Here is a 24,882-nt window from a genome sequence, read left to right on the forward strand (position 1 = left end):
TCTAATGCAAATCAGTACTAACTTGGCCCTCATGGGAACAGTGTATCCCAAAGCATGGTCATCTCTCCACCCTTTGGCATACTGTTTTTCAGTTCATAAATTTACAATTCACACCCCCTGAATCTTACTGATTACGTCCCTGAAATTATTATTTTGTTTTACTAGAGGAAAGAGGATGGTTTATAATACAATATCCCATTTTATAAATTAGGAACTGGGACCCTGTCCCTATAACAGAGAATAACTAGGTGGATTAACAATCTTGCAAGAGAAGCATTAGCCTCAGGAAAGTGAAGAAAGGCACCTACATTGAAGGTAATAGAATATGCCTGTTGTTTAAACTGACAAGTATACTGAAGGGAAGAGAGGGCATAAAACACTGGGATCTGTGTATGGATGTCAGCAGGACCAGCTTTTGGCATGGGGAGCTGAGCTCAGGGCCAGGGTGTCAATCTTCAGAGGGGCACCCTTAAGGGAATGTGCACAGCAACGTCCCTCTACCTTGGCTCCAGCTATTTAGTTTAAAGTGGTTCTAATCATTATTCATTACTATGACCAGTGCTTTAAATGGAAAAATAGAAGTGCAGGTACTCTGTACCAAAGTACCTGCTTGTTTCTGAGAAGTGCTGGTACTCTCCAATTAAAAGTATTACGTTTTTCTTGAGATATGCCGGTACTCTCCCTCTCGAAATAAAAAAGTGCCGGTACTCAGTAACGGAGAGTACCAGCCCATTTAAAGCACTGACTGTAACATCATAAAATCCTATCAACACCTTCTGTGCCCTCCCATCTACTTTCACCTCCTGCAACCATACACCAACACCCCCTCCCCATTCCAAACAACATGAACTTGGCACAGCCTGAAGGAGTTAAGCTCTGGGCGATTAAGATGAGTTGGGGGAGGTGCAACATATCCAGAGGCTAGTTGTTCCTTTGATGTAGCCACCCAGGGACAGAACTGTGAAAAGACACCCCGCCACCCAACCTCATTTTATTCACCAACAGCAGTATGGACGAGGGCGGCAAATTTATTTCACCGAGGGCGCACTGCAAGCAAGGATTAGGTCTGGATGTCATCATATAAGTTAATAATCAAGAGGGGAATGTAAGTCCTCATGTTCTGTGGGGAACATTATTGGGGTTTATAGTAATTGATCATTAATAGGACTGGGACCTTAAGTTAATAAGTAGTTATCAAAGACTATAGGTGAAATTGATTTTCAACAGAAACAGACATTTTGTTTTTATCAGTTCTGTAATAAAAAAAAAAAGTATTTTGTGTTAAATCAAGGGGCAATGCAAAATTGTGATTAATTGCTACACACTATGAAAGAATGTGGGATAGATAATCATATGAAATTTTGGATAAATATGACCTGCCGACCTAGGGAATGATAATATTAATGAAATTATATGATATATAAAGATATTAGTACTGCATGCAACAATTATATTCGTTGTTTTTGTTGAGATAGATGATATGCTAATCAAAACAACTTTAATATTTTTTGTCCTGAAGAAGGTGGTGTAGGCCAATTAATCCAACGAAATGCTGCATTGACAGTTCATATTTTATGATTGGTTGAAGATTAATTAAATATTTTATGTGCACAAGAATGTTTTTGACAAATTTGTTTGATATGTGGGTATAGTGTGTATATTATGGGAAGTGTATTTAAGTTTTGTGTTTTATGACATAAAAATATTGTAAAAAACGAAAAAATATTTTTTGAATGAACAAATACATAACAATAATATAATTTTCTTTATAAGGAAATAAAAGTATTATCTTGTAGCATGCATTTTTTTAAAAAATAATAGAATTACGGGGTACTTAAAGCAAATGTTTATAAAACATCAGATTATTTGCAAAGTGGAGGAGAAATTGTTTTGTTGTTTAGTTGTTGAAGGACAGAGTGTACTAGAGGAGCAGCCTAGTCGGAGCAGGTCCATGGCCCAGGTCTCTCCGTGCTGCTGCATCCATTTGCTCCTGTCTTCTTCTTGCTTTTTCTGCAGTTTTTTGATTGCTTTCTCCATGCTTTTCTCTTGTTTTCACTGCTTTCTCCTTGCTTTTCCCCCCATTTTTGTGTGCTTTCTCCTTGCTTTTCCCTTGATTTCACTGCTTTCTCCTTGCTTTTCCCCCCATTTTTGTATGCTTTCTCCTTGCTTTTCCCTTGCTTTCACTGATTTCGCCTTGCTTTTTTCCTAATTTTTTGTGTGCTCTCTCCTTACCTTTCCCTCGTTTTCACAGCATTCTTCTTGCTTTTCACCTGTTTTTTGTGTACCTTCTCCTTGATTTTACCTCGTTTTCACCGCTTTCTTCTTGCTTTTTCCCTCAATGCCGCTCCCGCAAGCCACTGGTTATTTCCCTCCTCCTGCCTAGCCAAGCCCACTGCCTCCCAGCGCCCCTTCCAGGACTTACTTAATGAAGGCTGCAGTGTGACCCCACTGAGCAGGTCCCAAGCCCAGCTCTCCCCATGCCGCTGCATCGCTCTTGCTCCTGTCTTCTCCTTGCTTTTTCCCCATTTTTGAGTGTGTTCTCCTTGCTTTTCTCTCGTTATCACTGCTCTTACCTTGCTTTTTTAACTGTGTTTTTGTTTACCCTCGACTTGCTTTTCACCCACTTTCACTGCTTTCTCCTTGCTTTTTCACCCACTTTTTGTCTGGCTTCTCCTTGCTTTTCCTTCATTCTCACTTCTTTATCCTTGATTTTCCCCCAATTTTTTCAGGGCCTTCTCCTTACTTTTCTCTTGTTCTCACTGCTTTCTCCCTGCTTTTTCCCCAGTTTCTGAGTGCTTTTCCTTTTTCACACTGCTTTTTCCTTTGATTTTCCCCTGTTTTTGAGCATTCTCCTTTCTTTTCCCTTGTTTCTCACTGCTTTTTCCCCTCATTTTTATGCAGCCAACCCAAGCAACTCCGGACCATCAGCTCACTTCCGGAATTCCTAAGGGCCCTCAAGACCTGCATGTTCGAATTACCCTCCCGGACCTAGAAGCACCTGGATACCATGTTGGGTGATTAGCCTTGCTTTCCAAACCCTGATTGATTGATTGTATTCCTGTTGTGAGGGACACCCCAAGGAAGCAGCCTACCAAAATCTAGGAACGAGTAAAGTTGTGAAGGCGTTTATGGTCTACCAGAGTGGGTCTTGCTGTGAACTGCCCCAAGATTTTTAAGTGCCAAGGCCCATCCTGTTGTTCTGCATCCTGCCATGTACTTGAGTGACTGATGCTGCTGCTGATGTTGGAGATACCTTGTCACAGCTGATGCGTATGCCTTGACCCCCCTCAAAGGCTGCAACTGCTATAGATGAGTGCTGCTGTGAGAGCCTGTGCACTGGTCCCCCCACGGCCGAGTTCCGAGTGAGCTCACTGAGTTATATCAGTCGCTGCTGCAGGATCTGGAACTGTGAACTTGCCACCACCACACAACTGTATCTAAAACGAGCAACTAAAAATGAAGCCTGTGAGTGGAACGAGAGACTGAAAAGTAAGAATCCTGACGACTTTTGCCAGATTATCTAGAACTGGTGAAAGCTAATTGAACCAGTTTGTGTATCTAGACAGTGTCATACTTTTGAGTGAATTGCACCGGTCCCCGATGCTCATAGCCATGCTATACACTGAGGCTATAGACATTAGGAAACTGTAACACCTGGGAGAGATTAGTGAAAGGGGTGTAGTGCCTCACTGAAAATGGCAAGTAGGGTTACAACCCTGTAACTTAGAACCTTTTTGAGTTATTAGTGCTTTCTTTTAATTAAAAGATAAGCACTTGCACAATGGATTATTCTGTCTCTTGGTTTACCGTTGAGTTTTGAGCTCTGGGCCCCCACTGTACCTTCCTAAGAAACCTTTGACTGCACATTCCTTCCTACCCTGAGAGATAAGTGCAGAAGGGTTTACTTAGTTGACTTTGCAGAGCTGTACTAGGATGGACAAGGGGACACCAGATGCAAACGATCCAGTTCCCCAAGTTGGGCCTATTAGCCCCTGTCTTGCTCTGTGGCCCTGCCAAGCGGGGTTTGGCAGAGGGAGAAAAAGGAGAGAGGTTTGAGCGAAGGGGCAGACAGGAAAGTATAACGTCTGAGTCAACCTTAGAATTCTCAGCTGTCGGCTCAAGGCCTAAGTACAAATTATTTCATTCGATAATTTATTGAAAAACACCCTGGAAATTCGCAAGATGTCATGGCTTAAAAATGGAAATGTGAGCTGTTGAGAACATACTGCAGTTACTAAGGAGTGAGAAAGGAATGCAGCTCGGAATGCCAGGGCATGTTTAAGCCTAATTTGTCACTCAGACAGCTTGCCCCTAATTTATACACTCTCTCCATTGCTTGTATTTGAAGAAAATGAAAATGCCGCCCTTCCTCAGCACCATCAAAGTATATCACGGTGTCATTTACAAACGGCAAAAGGCTTCGTTTTGGGATTCTGGAGCAAGGGACGGCGTGAAAATAATACCATGGACTCGGATTCGGCGCGTGCCCCAGGGGGCTGAGGACATCGCCCTGTCATTGGCTGCGGCTCGGATTCATTTAAATGCAATCAGCATCTGTGGGCGGGGCACTTACACCAGTGTTTCTAGAGTTAATATGCGACAAATCAGCCATGGGTAACCTTGGATCCATGCCTTCTTTCTCCGACGTCTTCAGAAAAACATGTTTCTGTGACATTTTTTGGACTATGGACACGTGGGGTAGCATCAAACTGCTCCTGTTTCCATATCTCCCCTGTCACGCTGGGTGCATTTTGTCTTTCACTTCTGTTTGATTCCATCTGTTTTAGGGTGACCAGATTTTGAGGAGCAAAAACCGGGAGAGGTCAGACATAAAAGAAGGCCTAAAGACATTACTCTCACTTTTACATCTGACCTGTCCCGTTTTTTGTGCGTAGCCTTGTAAATGTGTGCCTGTGCGTGCGCGCACACGTGTGTACACACGCACGTACAAGACTACATATATAAAACTAGCCATGGCTTGACCTCCCACCCCCAACCAGCCCCCACCCGCCTCTCACTGCTCCCCACTCCGTCTCTCTGCTTGGAACAGACAGGGGACTGTGTGGCCTGACAGTAACAGATGAAATACTTTAATTATGTCATACTTAGTAGGCCTCTTTAACCTATGCTTCCCTAGATGATCTGACCTTGGTCCCAAAAACCGGGACATTTATTTAAAATTAAGAGATGTTAACCAGGACTGTCCGGGGAAATCTGGGACGTCTGGTCACCCTAACCTGTTTGGATCTCAGATTTGAGCCTCTAGGCCTGTGCCTGCACAGTGTCATGGCCCTGTTGTGTATTTTTGACAGAGGTGGGGCAGTCTGCTTGTCTCTGTGCAGAGACGTATGTGTTGTTTGTCGCACAGCGTGTAATGCGGAACCTGTAATGTGTATGTGCTCTTGCTTCTTGAGCTCTGGTAGGGAGGATGTAATGCTCTTGTCTGGTGACATACTCATGGCCTGGAAATATTGCTGTAAAAAGATAGGTTGTATTGTTGGTTTCTGTTCTGATCATTTTTGCGCCCTGGTGGTTCACTGAATTGGTGTCAGTTATTCTCTGGAAGAGGAAAATTTATATTTATCCATCTCTGCAAGCTTAAAGGAGCATTGGCAAAGCCAGCAGGTCCGTTGTTGGCTGCTAGCCTTTTGTTTTTTAACTAGGGGTGGGTGAAAAATTCTGCTCCGCTGCCGGAGTTCAGAGTTTTTCTCACTCTGCACTCTGCTTGAAGCACACAGCTCTGGCGAAACTCCGCCAACCACTGTGTGGCAGAGTTTTTTCTCACGCACAGCTCACCAACATTAAGAGCTGAGCGGTGTAATTCTGCTGAGTTTACAGTGTGAAACAAGCTCCTGGCGCTAGAAACAGTGCGAGCAGCTCAATTTGCCCGAATTCCAGCCGCTCACTGACCTCTGCGGAATCACATGGAGTTTTATGTAACACCGCAGAACTCCCTGGAGTGAAACTGCGTCAGTTAGGGAGTATAGGAGAGTGCCTATTTTTTACTTCTTTTGTCATTTTGATTTGTAAAAGTGTGTTATGGGGAGATTCTGGGCTCTTGGCAATGTAAAATAAAAAAAAACGCTGTCGAAAAGCAAAAATACCTGTTTGGTGTTGAAAAGGACACATTTCCATAGTAGCCCTTGGCACTAAAGGGATCTATTTCATGTATGGGTGTGGTCCTTCTGAAAGAGCCGAACACAGCACACACAGTGAAATAAGCTAATGGATGAAGTGGGCTGACCTACTGCTCAATGTCTGTAGTGGGCAGAAGAAAAGTGTAAATGACACAATAATAGACGAATGGGTGAAATGGGGGTGGCTTAAAGCCCTAAGAAGCAGACTATATCTATATATCTATCTATCTATATGAATAGATAGATAGATATATATATAAATTAATACAATCAAAAGGTCTTGGCTAAAAGAAAGGTAGTGTCCGCAGGTAGTTATCTGGATAGTAGCTTCTATCCATACACACCATGCTTTGGCAGAATAGCAAGTGACAGCTTTAGAGGATCTTTGGCAAAGGCCAGTGTACCTGTAGGCCGTTGTCGGGTCCATTCTTCACTCTCTGATACCAGAATCACCCCTCAAAATGTGTAAACAAGGACCTGTCGGTCTGCGATGAAAGCAATTTGGTAAAAAAAAACGAGGGGAGTAGCTTCAGGGCAGCATGGGGGTTTGGGTAGTTGGGTACAGGTGCTTTCAGTAGGGTATAGTGAGGTGTCTTGGATTTCACCTGGGATTTTTACATGCCCACACTAACAAAAATATGCACACGCGCACTCTTGAATCTGTTTTGGAGGCCTTAAAAATGATTATTTTGAAAAATATTCTGGTTTAAGTACCCCTAACAATGCACGTTCCTCTCGGCGTTTCACCTTAAACCCTCCTCATGTCTTGCTCCTCATTTAATCTATATTAATAAAACAACCCAGCGTGATTGTTGGGAAATCCGAAGCTCACACTCCACAATCTTAATGACCAAGCTGCGCCCCTGGAAAAAAGACCCTATTTCCTGTTTAACAAAAAAATGACTTTGTGACAAAAAAACACCTTGTGTCTCGTAAAAAGAAACCGATCAATATAAAATGCCGATATAGCTATTACGAAAACTTCTAAAATTGTAAAAAGAAAACGAATTTACAAATTAAATTGAGTGAGAAAGCTCCCCTGCAATTTTGCCAACTTTATGATGTTGATATGATGAAAAGACAAAGCATCGCGCCCTGGTCTCGCTGGATCGTTACATCTTTTCAGAGGGTGTAATTTCCTACAAGGCCCTCGAGGTGCGGTTTCTTCTCTTGGGTTGCTGCTGGTTGCAGGGCCGTGGTAAGAAGAGCTCACAGACAGCTTGGTTTTCCCTCACCCCTTCACTCTGGCGGTGAGCTTGCAGGGAGCTTGTCAACCTGAGACCTGCTGCAATGACTTTCCTGGCCCCAGGGGTCCTTCCTTAAAGGGTGCCTCTCGCATTCCTAACAAAGTGCCCAAAGTGCCCTAAAGTTTCCAGGGAATGTCACTGTCAGTCATCCCCGAAACCTCAAAGGACAGAGTGTGCCTGGGTGGGGCAGGCGGGGATGACCCCCCTGCCCACCTCCAGCTCAGAGCTCCACCCCCTGCCTGCCGAAAACTCCCACTCATCTGCATGACAGTGCCACTCCAGCCAGCGCTCGGCACCAGGCAGCAGCACCGCGCATCTGGAAACATCTGCAGCACAGCCCCCCTGGCGGTGACAGAGCTGGGACTGGACAGCACTTTAGCAACTGGGGCACTTTAGAGAGGCGGTGGGGGTATAACAGGGCCGCTACACCCGAGAACAGCGCCGTCCCGCTCGACAGGGTGAAGACGGCAAGGTTGACATGTACATACCCGAGACAGGTAAGGGCTCGTGCGCAAGTGCGCGCGTGCAGTAGGAAACTTCCACGCTCGAGGGTACGCATTTCTCACTGAATTATTTCATGTTTTCTAGAGTGCGACTGCGAACTAAGCGAAACCCGGTAAAACAAAAAAAAAACATGCAAAAATAAAAACACATTTTTCCATACGATTTGTTCAGAAGCTAAAGTAGAAGATGTGCGTATTCTCTGCGCCTTGACGTTTCTTTTAGCATTCTTATTTAGGCACTGGCGTGCCTCGAAATAGCGCATTGCAACATCGCCCGTGCGAAATACCTGGACATTGAAAAACTATTCATTGAGAAATAGAGCACTCAACCAGTAGTCTTTAGAGGTAACGGCGACCACCCCGTTCCTATTTACTTATCTTAAATCTAGTCCTAATGTTTTTGGGAACACTTACGTAATCTCATATTAGCCTTTTCTGCATACGCTATTTAAATGTATTGTTTTCAGTTCACTATTTTGAGGAGTGGCCCTTCATTGAAATTATTTTTGAAAGTAATTCCTTGATGCTTAATGCTTTTATTCACCACTATTTCCAGTGCGCTATTTGGTGTATATGTTGGCTTCTTCGCGCTATAATTCAATGCGCTATTTTGAGGTGTATTGTATTTTACAAGCGCTATGTTTTTTAAGGCACTAGATGTGTGAACTATTTTACAGAAACTGTTTTTCAATGAGAAAGTCTGTTAATAGGCGCTATTTTGATGCGCTATTTTTTATGTGAACGTTTTTCCTTTATTGTCGCTACTTTTCTGTGCTCTATTTTGGCGTGTATTGCAGTTTACTTGCACTACTTTTCAATGCTCTATTTTTTGTTGAACAATACAATTTAGAGGAGCTATTTTTCAATGTGCTATTTTGTTTTATGGTTATTTTACAAGACTAATTTTTACATACGTAGTTTGAAAATGCATCCGATACTCCATACTGCTTCGTTATAGTGGAAAAAGGATGCCGTGCCTTAATTTAGGCAGAAAAAATCATATTACGTAAAATAAAAGTAGTAACATACAGTTGCGTCTGTGAGGTTGTGATCCGTTCTCTGTGATCAATTAAGAAAATAAGCTAATACGACAAGAAAGAACATTTATCAACGTGTTTTTAACTTTTTAAATAAAAATCAAAATACTTCTTTTGGTATGAAGTGATGTATTCTACGTCACTTCCGCGGCTGGTTGTAACTGGGATTTGATGAGACTGAATCGAAGACATGTTCCTGTAAAGAGAATACACGAGCCAAGATGAGAGGTGAAGCCGGTACATTAAGAGGGGCTCTGATAATTATGTAATCTAGTGTTGAATTGAAAAACCGAGTCCTACTCTGAGGTTTCCACAAATTGTGTGAACCTGGACAACGACTTTACCTTTGAGCACTTCGGTTTCCTTCTTGCCCCAAATTGGGGTCGTTTAGAGTGACAGCTTAAGTGTGGACTCTGCATTGTAGTGCCCAGAAGTCAGCAGTTCGTGGCTCCCACTGTGCGTTTTCGGGATTTATGTCGCGAACCCGTGTATCCTAATCCCTACTATGGCTTTGAGAATGTGACATGAGTTATGTTTACCTTCAAAAATGAGGGTTGGAGGGGGGAGGGATAATTTCATACCCTGATATTGTCATGTACCATGTCTTCCGTACATGTGTGACCTCATCGACGCATGATAACATTGATCACATTTACAGACCCCAAATGGACTGTCTCTTGGCGTTTAAAATAATGGGCATAGTTATTATCACCCATCTGCATGGCACACATGTTGTCGACCTTAGAAGGATGAGAAGCCCTTCACTTCCACCATACAACGCACAGGTAACAAGCAGAGGCCAGTAGAAAGGTGGCGAACTCACTGAGATAACCTGTAAATTTACTTACGTCAGAATGCTGTTTGCATACGCTGTGATGGGCTGGCTATCATATAATCACGCTTACTGCCCTATTCGCTTCTGACTGTTGCTTCTCTCTTCAGTGATGTAATATACATTAGTCTTGATGTGTTTATTATTAGTTCTATATGAATTCATTGGATGTAAGGGGTCAACGTAAAAGAATGACACGTGCTGCCTGCACTTTGGAGCCGGTATCAGGCTCCTATTGATTTGTCATTGCCCGGTTCATGCTACCGATACTCGGTAACAGCAGGCGAGGGGGCGTGGCTACAGAACCTTTCACCTTGAGGTCACTGGGTTAGGTCAAGCCTGAGTCAGCTGTGCTTAGAGTTCATCACCATCTGATGTTTTACTTGGGGTTTGTGATGTGCGAATACCATGATAACTTCTTACAACACGTACTGGCAAAGCCAATAGGTCTAGCTTTAATATGTCAATGCTCGTAAACACAGGAGTTCGCAAATGCTATTTATAGACGTCACATACACAAATGCTTAACTCATTAAAGACTGCAGTATGGGCGCTGAAATTATGCATCTCTAGTTGACTAAATTGTGTAGCAGGGTTGACTAAATTATGCGGTGTAATGGGGCACATTTTGGGGCGGTTTTACTTTATTATTCAGTTCAAATGTTGGACCTTAATAGTGTCCGTTTACCATCCAAATGTTGCAATCAGCAACTGAAAGGTGGCAAGTCAACCTTTGTCAAGGACTGCGTGGACACTCGCGTGGCAGATGTTTTAGTAACTTTTGATTCGTCTGAGATGGAAACAAACTTTTTTGTTAACATTTTTTGCAGTAGATTATGTGGCACGTGTGGCAAATCCATAATCATCCAGAAAATGCTGCAGTTGCAGAATCTCGTAGTGGCTTTGTCACTGCTAAAAAAACCAAAGTAACAACAAGCACTGGCAAAATCAATAGGTTTGCCTCTTTTTTTTTTCAATGTAACTGGCTTATAAATATTTGAAAAATGTTATACTAATGTTTGTTTTTATTAAATTAAAAACAAGCATTATCATATCATTTTTCTAATATTTGTAAGCCAGTTACATAGAAAAAAAGACAAAGGTGACACAGTGGCATGCCGGAAAGATGGAAGAAGACAGCAGAACACAGAGGAAGACAGAAGACAAGAAGGAAGACAGAAGTCGGCAGAAGAGAGAAGACAGAAGAAGACAGAAGACTGAAGAAGACAAACGACGGAAGACAGAAGAAAAGGGGAGATGGAAGAAGAGAAAAGACAGAAGAAGAGAGAAGGCGTGAGAGGACAGAAGATGGAAGAAGAAGGAAGACTGAAGACTTTAGAAGAGTGTAGACCAGCGGTGGCTGCCGCAAATGTCAAGGGGGAGGGTGAAAGGGGAAAACAATAAAAAAAAAAAAACTTACCTTTCTAGCTGTTGCCGGCTCCTGCTGCCTCGCTCATGATTCCTCTTCTTGTGGTGTCCAAGCATTCACCGGGACACCAACATAGGCTTCCCAGCAATCCTGGCGCTGCATTCATGCTAAACCTAGCATGAGAGCAGTGTCAGGATTGGTCTGAGTGGCTTGAACTGCCACTCAGACACTGCCATGGGGTCTGTGCAGTTTGTTCAACCTGGCAGTTCAACAGAGCTGGACTGGTGAAACCTAAGTGCGCATGTGTGTTTGACCGGCCTGAGATGGCTGGCCCAACACACATGCGCACTTAGGCGCTCTCTTTCCTCCTCTCCCCTTCCACCTCCCATGGCCCAGCCCCATCCCTCTCTGCACTGCTGGCTGAGCCAGCAGATGAAAAATAAAACAATAGTGTAACTATCGTTTTATTTTTCTTCTCTTGGGCAGGGGGGCGACACTCCTCCGCCATTGCGGAGGACCTGCCCCTGATGCAGACGTGAGAAGATAGAAGATGGCATGCTGTAAAGAAGATACAGAAGACGGTATGCAGAAAGAAAAAAGAAGATGGATGGCAACAAAGAAAAGACAGAGAAGAAGGCATCGAAGAAAGAAGATGTCAGCTCAGTAAGAAGACGACATGCAGGAAGAAAAAAGAAGACAGCAACAAAGAAAGAAGACAGTGAGGACATCAACGAAGAAGGAAGATATCAGCAAACAAAGAAGACAGCCCGCAAGAAAAAATAAGAAGTACCTTCAGCGTCGCAGCCAGTGGGATGGACACTGGCCAGTGTCCAATAGGAAGTGACCAGAAGGAGTGCTAGATCCACAGACAACTCAACAGCAAGATTAGCAAAGAAGATGAAGACAACGAGAGGAAGTGAGCTGAAGACAACGTGCTGGCCAATCCAAAGCAGGTAAATCACAGCAACGTTGGAGTAAGCCAATGGTAAGTTTCAGGTAAGTAAGGGGCTGGTTCCATGCCCCTTGTAAGTTTTTTTTTTAACCAACAAAAGATTTTGCAAGCATGCACACAAGTACACAAGCAGGCGAAACCTAAAAAAGGATTGCTTTGTGTATAGAATGTATTTACAAGATAAAGAGTTGAATATGACAAATAGCATGATGACTAAGTCTGCTTTTCAGATGAAAAATATTTCTTTAAGGCCAGGCATGTCTGGCCTGGTTCCACTGAACATGCCTCACTGAGCTGAGCTCAGGGTGAAGTGATTTTCTTGGGCCATGGAAGCTGGCAGGAGGCAAGGATGTGGCCCAATGAAGACAGCCCATGACACAGACAGTGTTTTCTCATCTGGCTGCAATCTTTAAATTAACTATTTTATAGTTTAAGGCTGCAATACCAGTGCTTAATTTGTATCTGTGTTTGCTGATGCTTAGCACTGGCACTTACATCTTGACACCGGTACATATTTATGACATTTCACCCCATGGTGGCACTGTCTGTCTATTTTTGAAGATCAGCAAATTATGTAACAGTACTAAAAAAATATTAATACCAGCACCTCCAGGCCATTTTTACATCTGTGAATGGCCGGGGATAGTTCATATTGTCGTACCGGCAGGAGTGGGATAGTAAGTGGGTAGCATTGATACTGACAATTGGTGGTACGAACGGGGTGAGCATGTGGTAAAAGCTGCAGTGGCATCCTGAGAAATATCTTAGGCCTATGCACTTATTTTTCCATATGCTGAGAAATCCTCTCTGCCGGATAAGGAAAAATGTTGCCAACTGGCCCAGCGCCACCAGGAGTGACAGACACAACCCATAGTGGCAAGTATGAAGGAGGCACAATTTTGTCACAATATTGGACTGCTCCTCTGAGGGTCAGTAGTTGCCTACCTGGTGCGTGTTTGTGTGGGAGGGTTGAAGGACAGGGCCACCCAGGATAGGCTCCTGACAGCACAGGAGCTAAGTAAAGGTTTGGGTCGAAGAGGGACAGAACATGGTGCCCACATTCGCAGGTGCTAGCCCAAGGGTGCTCACTAGTATAGAGAAGTGGGACCTTCTCAGCTGGGGGTGCCTCAGTGTCATCAGGCATAGTGGCGTATGCCACTACACCACGCTGCCGAGAGAGGATTAAGGGGCAAAGAAGAGAGACAGGGGTATTTCTTCAAACTGCTACCACACCAAGTGCGGTGTGATCATGGTAACCCAGGAAGGGAAACGGGCATGATTCCTGATAAAGGTCCCTCAGAGAAAAAAGTACGGATCCTAGAGTAGGTAGGGCAACCATCCTGCATTTTGCAGGTTTGTCCTTCTATTACGGTTCATGTCTTGCTCGAGCACTGTGGGAGGCCAATCACCCCTCGTTTTGCTTTGTCTGGGACTGCCCTAACCAGAGAAATGTCACTGTGTTGTCAGCCCTGCTTAGCTTTACAATACAGTGTTTATTGCCAGCATATTTGGGTTGTGTGGTAAATCTAAAATTATTTATCAAGCATCTGAGTTTCATGGCTAGAAGAAACCCATTAGTCTACTTCTAGGTCTGTGGTATGCTCACCCCAGTGACGTGCCTAACCCGTTAGTTGGCCTGTCAAGGTTTTTATAGCACTTGCTATCTTTTTGATTGGAACCTTTGTTAGTATGTAATTAGTGGGTAAGAAGTGTGGTGGAGCGACCTCTGACCTGTTTCAGGTCCTGAGCTCGCCCCCCACGACCGCAGCACCAACCTGCTGCCTCCTGCCTCTGTCCCCCGACCACGCTGCTGTTTGCGTGTTCGAGGCCCTCCTCCACCCGCAGGCATCCTCCTGCGCCTCATCCCTGGTGTCTAGTGGGCTCTGCCTAGCTCCACTTGACCCGTGTGCCGCTTCCGCCGTCCTGTAAGTTGTTTTTCTGATTGTTTTTCCGATTTTTCTGCGCCTCGCCGCCGGCGCTTCTGCCCCCGTTGTGCCCCCCTGATTGCTGTCTCCCCGATCGTGTACTGTGCCATTACTGTATTTCATACTGTGTGTTTTTCTATTGTGATTGCCTTTAATTTTGCTCGTTTTTTGTGCTTTTTGCCCCTTGTGCGCTCCCCCAAGCGTTCCGATCCCTGCCGCTGCCTCCCTGCGGCCCCGCCCCCCTCGCGCCCCCATTCGCCGCTCCCTCCCGCCTCCCGCCTCCCGCCTCCCAGCTGCTCCTCCCTCCCCCCTCCCTTCTTAATGGCTGGCGCTGCGCGTCCGCGCCGCTGGCGCGCCAGAGGCAAGCCCGTCTGCGCCCGTCCGCGCCTGGACCGCGCCCAGCGCCACCCCCCCTGGTCCTCACGCCCCCGCATCACCCGCGTCCGCTACTCAACCAACGAACTCCGCGCACTCAACCCCGGCCCTTCCGCAGAGTGCTTCCTTGCAACCCCGAAGCACACAAAAGGACCTTTCTCCTGCCGCACCTGCAACTTCTCCTGCGACAGAACGGCGAAGCCAACAACAAGAACTTCCAACACCAACCACCTGAACTGCATCCTCATCAACACACGCTCCGCACGAAAACACGCCATCGAACTCTGGGACTTACTCGACACCACCGCCCCTGACGTGGCCTTCCTGACCGAAACCTGGTGGAACGACTCTTCGGCCCCGGACATCGCAATCGCCATACCGGAGGGATACAAAATCACCAGAAGAGATCGAACCAACGGAATCGGCGGCGGAATAGCCATCGCCCACAAATCTACCCTCAAAATCCACACCCACACGGACGACACCCTCAAGACAGCCGAACACCTCCACTTCCAGATCCACACGGACCCCAACACGACCCTCAGAGGAACCCTCATATACCGCCCTCCAGGACCAAGAGCCCCCTTCAGCGACACCGTCGCCGACCTCGCGAGCACCCACGCCCTCGCGTCCCCAGACTACATCCTCCTGGGAGATCTAAACTACCACCTGGAAAATAACAACGACGTCAACACCGCATCTCTGACCTCCAACCTCCTCAACCTCGGACTCCGTCAACTGGTCAACACTCCCACCCACATCGCAGGACACACTCTTGACCCCCTCTTCACCTCAAGCAACCACATCTCTTTCAGCCACACCTCCGAACTCCACTGGACCGACCATCACTGCGTCCACTTCTCTTATACGAAAATCACCGAACACCACCGCATCCCTCGATCTCCTCACCGCCGCTGGGGAAAAATCACCCAAGACCAACTAACCAGCACCCTCGTCAAAGACCCTCCACCCGGCTCAACCGACCCAAGCACTGCCGCCATCAACCTCCATCAATGGATCCTCGACTGCGCCAACACCTTAGCCCCACTCAAGAAACCCACCGCCAAGCAAGGAAAGAAAAAACCAGCCTGGTTCACAGACGAACTGACCGCCTCCAAAAGCCTCTTCCAGAAGCTCAAGAAGAAGTGGATCTTAGAGCGCACACCGACAACCTCGCCTCCCTCAAAAACGCCAACCGTGAACACCACCAATGGATCCGAGTCGCCAAGCGCGCCCACTTCACTGAACGCATCAACAACAACGCCCACGACTGCAAACAACTCTTCGGCATCGTGAAGGAACTCTCAAACCCCAACTCCAACGACATCCCGCCCTCCCAGAAACTCTGCGACGACCTCTCCACCTTCTTCCACCAGAAAATCACAACCATCCACGACAGCTTCAACGCCACTCCACCGCCAGACCCCACCCCTGACATCTCCACAGACGCCTGCCGCCTCACCGCCTGGACCCTCGTGGACGACACCGAAACAATAACAACCATGAACACCATCCACTCAGGCTCCCCCACGGACCCATGCCCTCATCACGTGTTCAACAAAGCCAACGCCATCATCGCCCCCAAACTCCGCGAGATCATCAACCTCTCCTTCGACTCCGCCACCTTCCCAGACAGCTGGAAACACGCAGAAATCCAACCCCTCCTCAAGAAACCCAAGGCTGACCCCAACGACCTCAAAAACTTCCGACCGATCTCTCTCCTCCCTTTTCCAGCAAAAGTCATCGAGAAGATCGTCAACACACAACTCGCCCACTTCCTCGAAGACAACTCCATCCTAGACCCCTCTCAATCTGGCTTCAGATGAAACCACAGCACCGAGACTGCTCTCCTCGCCGCCACAGATGACATCAGAAACCAAATGGACAACGGCAAAACCTCGGCCCTCATCCTCCTCGACCTATCAGCTGCTTTTGACACAGTCTGCCACCGCACCCTACTGACCCGCCTCCATGGAGCCGGCATCCAGGATAAAGCCCTCAACTGGATCTCATCCTTCCTCTCCGACAGAACCCGGAGAGTCCGACTCTCCCCTTTCCGCTCCAAAGCCACCAACCTCATCTGCGGCGTCCCCCAAGGATCCTCCCTCAGCCCTACGTTGTTCAACGTCTACATGGCCCCCCTCGCCAAACTGGCCCGCCACCATCACCTCAACATCATCTCCTACGCCGACGACACCCAGCTCGTCCTCCCCCTGACCAAAGACCCACTCACCGCCAAAACCAACCTCCACGAGGGACTAAAAGCCATCGCCGAGTGGATGAACGACAGCCGCCTGAAGCTCAACTCCGACAAGACGGAAGTCCTCATCCTCGGGCGCACCCCTTCGGCCTGGAACGACTCCTGGTGGCCCACCGATTTCGGACCCCCACCCACCCCAGCCAGCCACGCAAGAAACCTCGGCTTCATCCTGGACTCAGCCCTCACCATGTCCAAACAGGTCAGCGCCGTCTCCTCTTCCTGCTTCAACACCCTTCGAATGCTCCGCAGAATTTTCAAGTGGATCCCAACAGGAACCAGAAAGACGGTGACCCAAGCCCTCGTCAGTAGCAGACTTGACTACGGCAACGCACTCTACACAGGCATCCCAACAAAAGACATCAAACGACTCCAGCGTATCCAAAATGCATCCGCCTGCCTGATCCTTGACATACCCCGCCGATGTCACATCTCCCCTCACCTGAAGGACCTCCACTGGCTCCCCGTGGACAAGAGGATCACCTTTAAACTCCTCACCCACGCTCACAAGGCTCTACACAACACCGGACCTACCTACCTCAACTCCAGACTCAACTTTTACGCCCCCACTCGTCAACTCCGCTCTGCCAATCTCGCCCTCGCCATCGTCCCCAGAATCCAGCGCAAGACCGCCGGCGGCAGATCCTTCTCCTTCCTCGCCGCCAAAACCTGGAACTCTCTCCCCACCTCACTGCGCCAGACCCAGGACCTCCTCCCCTTCAGGAGACTCCTCAAGACCTGGCTCTTCGACCGCTAACAGCTCACCCCCCCCCCCCCCACCAGCGCCTCGAAACCCTGACGGGTACATAGTGCGCTTTACAAATGTTACGATCGATCGAAGTGTGGTGATACTGATATTTAGCATTGGTGTTTAAAGCTTAAGGCTAAACCTAGCATGAAAGCAGCATCCGGATTGGTGTGAGCGGCTTGGGCTGCCGTTCAGACACTGCCATGGGGTCGGTGCAGTTTGTCCAGTCTGGCTGTTCAACATAGCCAGACTGGAGAAACCTAAGTGCGCATGTGTGTTTGGTCGGCCTGAGATGGCCGGCCAAACACACATGTGCACTTAGGTGCGGTCTCTCCTCCTCCCCCCTCCAACCTCCCATGGCCCAGCCTCACCCCTCCCTGCACTGCTGGCTCAGCCAGCAGATGAAATAAACACAATGGTGTAACTTGTTTTATTTTTCATCTCCTGGCTCCTGGCCGGGGGGAGGCGACACTCCATTGCGGAGGAGCCCCCGCTGATGCAGAGGTGAAAAGACAGAAGACAGCATGTGGTAAAGAAGACAGAAGACGGTATGCAGAAAGAAAAAAGAAGACGGAAGGCAACGAAGAAAGAAGACATAGAAGAAGGCATCGAAGACAGAAGATGTCAACGAAGTAAGAAGACGGCATGCAGGAAGGAAAAAGAAGACAGCAACGAGGAAAAAAGGCAGAAAGGACATCAGTGAAGAAGGAATACATCAGCGAAGAAAGAAGACAGCACGCTAGAGTAAAAAGAAGTACCTTCAGCGTCGCAGCCAGTGGGATGGACACTGGCCAGTGTCCAATAAGAAGTGACCGGAAGGAGTACTAGATCCACAGGCAACTCAACGGGAAGATTGGTGAAGAAGATGAAGACGACGACGGGAAGTGAGGTGAAGACAATGTACTGGCCAATCCGAAGCAGGTAAATCAGAGCAGCGTTGGAGTAAGCCAATGGTAAGTTCAGGTAAGTAAGGGGCTGGCTCAAAGCCCTTTTAAGTTTGTTTACCAACAAAAGATTTTGCAAGTATCTGCGCATTCGCACATGCAGGTGAAACCTAAAAAAAGCACTGCTTTCTGTATAGAATGTATTTACGAGTTAAAGCAATGAATATGACAAACAGCCTGGTGACTACGTTTGCTTTTCAGATGCAAAATATTTCTGTCAAGGAATTTATAGCACTCACTATCTTTTGTTTGCAACCTTTGGTAGTAGGTGATGAGTGGGTAGGAGGTGCGGTGATACTGATATTTACCTTCAGCTTACGGCTATTTTCTTAAATTGCACAAGGGAGCAGTCAAGGATTACTGCAGGAGGTGGTAGATTGATTATAATTCCAACTCAGTGTGAATAGCAATCGCATCAATGAGCTCAGTCTCTGATCGATTTATATTCTTTAAGACGCCTGATGTAGAGGGAGGTGATTTGGAAAAAAATCACAATAATGTACTACGTGACTCATAGGCCCGTATTTATACTTTTTTAGCGCCGCATTTGCGTCGGTTTTTGACGCAAAAGCGGCGCAAGCGTACAAAATACAATTGGCCCATATTTATACTTTTTGACGCAAAACTGCGCCAATGCAGTTTTGCGTCAAAAAAATAGCGCCGGCTAACGCCATTCTGAAGCTCCATGCGGGCGCCGTATTTATTGAATGACGTTAGCCGGCGTTAGCCGCTGGCGCCGTCTGGTGTGCGTTAAAAAAAACGACGTACACCAGGCAGTGCCGGCGTAGGGGGATATGGGGCTTGGGCGTCAAGAAATGGGGCAAGTCAGGCCTCAACCCGATTTGCGCCATTTTTTACGACTCCCAACCCCCATAGAAATGACTCCTGTCTTAGCAAAGACAGGAGTCATGCCCCCTTGCCCAATGGCCATGCCCAGGGGACTTCTGTCCCCTGGGCATGGTCATTGGGCATAGTGGCATGTAGGGGGGCACAAATCAGGCCCCCCTATGCCACAAAAAAAAACAAAAAAAAACACTTACCTGAACTTACCTTAATGTCCCTGGGATGGGTCCCTCCAGCCTTGGGTGTCCTCCTGGGGTGGGCAAGGGTGAAAGGGGGTGTCCCTGGGGGCATGGGAGGGCACCTCTGGGCTCCTTCAGAGCCCACAGGTCCCTTAACGCCTGCCTTTTGCAGGCGCTAAAAAACAGCGCAAAAGCGGCCGTACCTCATTTTTTTTGACCCGCCCACTCCCGGGCGTGATTTTTGCCCGGGAGTATAAATCCGACGCACATGCCTCGGAGTCGATTTTTTAGACGGGAACGCCTACCTTGCATATAATTAACGCAAAGTAGGTGTCCACGCTAAAAAATGACGCTAACTCCATGGATTTTGCCGCTAGACGCGTCTAACGCCAAAGTATAAATATGGAGTTAGTTTTGCGTCGAAATTGCGTCAAAAAAAACGACGCAATTCCGGCGCAAACGGAGTATAAATATGCCCCAATTGTATTTTGTAAGTTTGCGCCGTTTTTGCGTCAAAAAGCGGCGCAAATGCGGCGCTAAAAAAGTATAAATATGGGCCATAATAGTTTCGGCTCCCCCCCCACACCGCTCCCCCACAGACATCTTCTGTGGATGTGGAGTCTCTCCAAACACGCAGTGTCCTGCGAAGTCATGAGGGAAAATTTATCATCCTATCCTAGAGCCCTGCATGTCCTCCAAATCAAATCCATTGATTGAAAACAAGTAATGACTGGAGTGTAGTCTAAGAAAAACTGGGAGCGATGGTCAGGGTGAGGCGTTAAGGGGAACGAGTCTTGAATGCTCAAGGGGGGCACTGCATACTGAATGAAAGTGACAAAAAGTCCCATAACTGGTCGGTAGTGTCTTTGATTTAACTGAAGAATCGGACAGATTAATAAAGGATATCGCACATATGTCCGTGTTGTGGAGGTCTAGTGACCCAGGATGGGGCCTCCTTGTTTACAGTGATGCAGAGTTTCATAAACAAGGAGGTGCTGCAACCTGAGCTGTAATCTCGAGTGATGATACTGAGGCCTTAAGACTAAGAAAGGGAGAAGGAAAGTCTATTTCCCTAAGTGGCAAAAGGATCCTGGTCTTTCGACCATGAATAGGTTTCAGCAGCTAAAATGAATTAACAAGCACTGCAAAGCCAATAGGTCATGCCTTTGCGACAAATTGGCTTTGCCTACGCTTTTTGGTGAAGATCTATAGCTTTGGTAAGAAGCAAAATGCTTTTAGCTGATGCTTTGCAGTATCAGCAAAAAATAAAGAAAAAAATGAAAACAAGTGTCATGGCGCGACCTGTGCCTAGCGTGCACGGTTAATTGTGTCACCAATGCATGCACGCACCTACTGAATGATGCAGCACCATTTTAGTTCTTTTTAAATTACAATTCCAAGATTGCGGATGCCACATGGTATGGTAAATAAATAAATTTCCAATTACAATGAAGTGCATTTCAACTAGGCGAGAGGCCTTGTTAAATGTTAAACCAGTAAGAGGACTGCCAGGGGAGGGCAAGCAAGGGGGGGGGACTGTTGGGAGGATATAAATAAAAAGAAAGCTGGGCTGGGTGTAGATGGTTTAAGAGAGAGGAAATGCAGCATGTGAGGGAGAGAGAAAGACAGAGTGAGGTAGCAGCACAAAAGGGAGACTGCAACAAAGAGCGAGGGGTGGGCATTTTGCTGGGAATACACATATGAGAGATGGAGATGGAAAGTAGTTCCATAAAAGTGAGCAGGAGAAGAATATTAATCAGCCAATTAAAAGCATGGTAAAAAGGCTGTGCTTCAGGGGCGGGACAACACAAGAAAATGAAGAGAAATCATTGAATATGAAGGACGGGAATAAAAGTGCCAGTAAAGCTAACCAATCAGAACAATAAGTCGGCTCTCAGCTCACTCTAAGGACTTTTGGATGGTCCACAATGTTTCTTTTGTAATCAGGCAGCTGCCCGGTAGGCAAGACCCAAAAAGGAATTGATTGCTCTTACGATAGTAGCATCCTTACGGCATTCTGCAAGACTGAAGCTGGCCTATGATGGCAAAATACATATTTTCTCACAGGTTGAGGTGACAGAATCCTTTGTGTTTTTGACGTGCACCAAACTGGCCATGCAGTGGTTGATGCATAAGTTGACATGATGAGGGGCGATGCTTCTTGGCTTTTGGTCACATGTTTATCATCTCATGATCAACAATAAGGGATGTCATGGGGGCACTGCTGACTGGAATGATTGAAAAAGATGTTTGGGGGCACTGCTGACTGGAATGATTGAAAAAGATGTTTGGGTTATAAACTTAAAGTTACTGTGAACTAACTTCCCCCCTTTCCACTCGTGCCCTCCACTTCAATTAGAGAGGGACACGGGTTGATACCAAGCGAATCTTCTGAGATTGACAAATATTTTATTCAGAATACCAGGTATTCCCTTCAACTGTGAGTGTTCAAATGTGGTTATGTTTTTCTAAGTGATTGCTTTGACTATGTCTGTGCTTTCAAAGGCAGTTAGTGTGAGTTCTTCCCTCATTCTTCCCAAGTAAAAAATGGAAGCACTTCCTGGAAGGAGGAATGATACAACAAACAGACACTAGAATGAAATGATAAATTGATACTTCTCTTGGGGGTTCCAAAGCCCACTGTCAAGCCAGAACTAACAAGCATTGCAAAGCAAGTAAGTTTTGCTTTATTGAGTTAGTGGGTTAGCCAGTGCTTTTTGCTGATGTTGTATACCAATTAGCGAAGAGCTTTTGCCAATGCCACGCATCATTGGGGAAAAAATGGTGTGATAATGCACCGATTTGTCGTTCTCCTGGCACATGCCTGTGTCACCAAGCATGAAGCAGCAGAATTATTTGGCTGCCATTTTCTTTTTTTTAATTTATGTACCGAAGATAGTTCACACCACTTGAATCAATAAATAAAAAATGCTTTTGGAACAGCAAAATTACTTTTTATTATGTAAAGTGGCTTGGCAGTAAATAGCGTCTGTCAGGCTCTGCTAAAAACATAAATAAAAAAATGTAAATACCCACAATGGGTGGGGAGTAGGTAAATATAAAGCTAGCAGTAGTGGCTCATGGGGTGCTGAATAGGTGGGGCGGCGCGCGGGGGGAGGGAATAAATATTTATTTACTTTAATTAAAAAATAAAACACTTACCTCTCCTCGCCGCCGCGCCGCCCCTCTCCGTCACCTGATGCTGCAGGCACAGGCTCTCAGCCTGCCCTGCGCCAATCCTGACTCTGCTCAGAGAAGCATAAGAATTGGTTGGAAGCACCCTGGCTGGGCGTTCCCAGGCAGACTAGGAGCCTGTGTAGGCTCTCTCCAGCCATGCAACTCTGTTTCTGGGCTGGAGAGAGTCCTGTGCGCATGTTTGTTTGGCCGGCCCGAGATGGTGGGCCAAACACACATGCGCTCTGAGGGGGAGTGCTGTGCACTCCTCCTCACTGCTCGTCGCTCACGTGGCCCAGCCCCCTTTACCAGAAATTGATCATAAACAAAGTTTATGATCGTTTTCTGGTAAAGGTTTTGCAGCTGCCACTGCTGGCGGGGGTGCTGCTCCTCCGCCCAAATGGAGGAGCCACCACTGAAAGCTAGATGCGGGCGAAAAGGGGATAAGAAGCACCTGACGGAGAGAGCAACGGGGAGAAGTAAACAAGAGAGACAGAACAAAGAGTGCAGGTGTGGGGGGAGAAGCACGCTAGGAAGAAATGAGTTAAAAAAACTCATGCACTCTCAAAGAGTGCTTAACCAAAAAGCAAACACTTGTTCCCTAAAAGTGAGCGAAGAAAGGATACTAGTCAAACAAGCATTTGCAATGCAACAAGTCTCGCAATTCTCCAAGTTAGAGCTATAATTAGTTGTAAACTCCCAACCAGACTTTTCTTGCCACATTAAATGGAAAAAAAGAGCGCGATTGCGCTGCTACAGTTCACTTGTAGTGAAACCTATCGGCAAAAGTGCAATTATCTACGTGACTGGCAAAAGTGCAATTAACTATGTAACAGGGTCTATGTCATGCAAAGCGCTCGATTTCTGCCAAGCGAGATCGCGCTGTGAAAAAAGATAAAAAGTAGTCCACAAACCGGACGGAAAACAGCAAGCTTCGCATGTTTTCAGTACTTGGTTGCTGTGCTCGAGGAGGGCTAACCACCGGAAAAGGCATGACGTATGCATGCCTTCCACTAATGACAACAAGCAGATTTTAAAAGGCAAGCCCATGAACCAATGAAAGACACTGACGTGACATGTACGGGGCTCCGAGCACTTTTGTAACTCCTAAAGCGTCTCGCAAGCGATACGCATGCGCATGTGATGCAGGCTCGACCCTAAAAAGGATGGTGAACTTCTATGCTTCACTGGGAGAGACAAACACAAGATGGACAAGACAAGTCATTGAATTAGAAGCAAGCATAAGAGTGACATAGAAGCCAACCTATTGTAAGTAATGGGCGGGTTATAGACCTGCTGTAAATTCTCGGTAAGTCTACAATAGGACTTTCCCAAAAGCTTGCAGTCTGGTTGGCGAGATGGCCATCAAAACTCGCTACTCTCAGCTGGGAGGCAGGATCTGAAAGCCTTGACCATTTTTAATGTGCACTGGCAAATCATTTGTCTGCTATAATACCCTAATCGGATGACCTTGAAATGGCCTTTACACTAGAGACCATACTTAAAGCACTCCTCTCTCACATTACTCTAAAACCTACCCATTTGCGAGCAGGAGGTCACTACGCTAGATTCGCACGTGAGAGAGCCCAGTAGTTACCCCTGCCATTGGAGAAGGGCGCCCGCTGTGGAGTGAGCGAGGCTCGTCCCATTGCCAGGGATGAGTGAGCGCACGTCAGCTGGCCGCTGCATTCCTTAAATAAACAAGCCACGGTAACTGAAATACTGAGTGAACATCTGTCAGTGGCAGAGCACAGGGCGTTCAGCTGTAGACCAAGTGAATGGCAGACCCCTACACTGGGCATGACTGAGTAAACACACCTGAGAAAAGCACGCATTCCATGGCTGGCACTGTGCCACGGGCCACGTGCACTCGGCTAGGAATTCTACTTCACCTGTCTCCGGCTCCGTTTTCTAGGGGCCTGCTTGACAGCTCAGCTGTCTGACCTATTGTTGCTAATTATTTCCAAAATGCACAGTTTGCTTTGGATCCGTCCACAGGAAGATTTCTCTCTCAACTGACGTAATTGGCTGCTCGTTGCATAACTTCACTTCTTCTTAAAATGCTTAAACTGCAATGCACGATTGTACACAATGTACAATTTTACATTTGACTAGTACCCCGAATCATTACACACATCCTTTAGTTCATAGGACTATTTTGATATGGAAAACAATCTTTTTTGTTTAGTTTTTTTGCTGAACAAGGATTTTTTTATATTTTCACCATGACTCAAAATGCAAGACAGATTTACTTTTTGTGCTGGTTTTCCTTTGCATTATATTCTACTGAATATTGACCTTTATAATGCTCTTACTTCCCCTATATGGGGCGCTGAAACAGTTGCATACTTGGGTAGCAA

General features: G+C 46.6%; 1 protein-coding gene across 1 annotated transcript in view; it reads left to right on the forward strand.

Annotated features, from left to right (window-relative positions):
- Positions 1–7,588: 7,588 nt before the first annotated feature.
- LOC138288093 (collagen alpha-1(VII) chain-like) overlaps positions 7,589–24,882 on the forward strand; it is a 963,348-nt gene continuing 946,054 nt past the window's right edge. Inside the window, exon 1 of the mRNA XM_069229319.1 lies at positions 7,589–7,881. The gene's annotated coding sequence lies outside the window, so the exon portion shown is untranslated. The remainder of the gene's footprint in view (positions 7,882–24,882) is intronic.

This window comes from Pleurodeles waltl, chromosome 4_1 (genome assembly GCF_031143425.1).
Source record: "Pleurodeles waltl isolate 20211129_DDA chromosome 4_1, aPleWal1.hap1.20221129, whole genome shotgun sequence".
In the NCBI taxonomy this organism is placed as follows: domain Eukaryota; kingdom Metazoa; phylum Chordata; class Amphibia; order Caudata; family Salamandridae; genus Pleurodeles; species Pleurodeles waltl.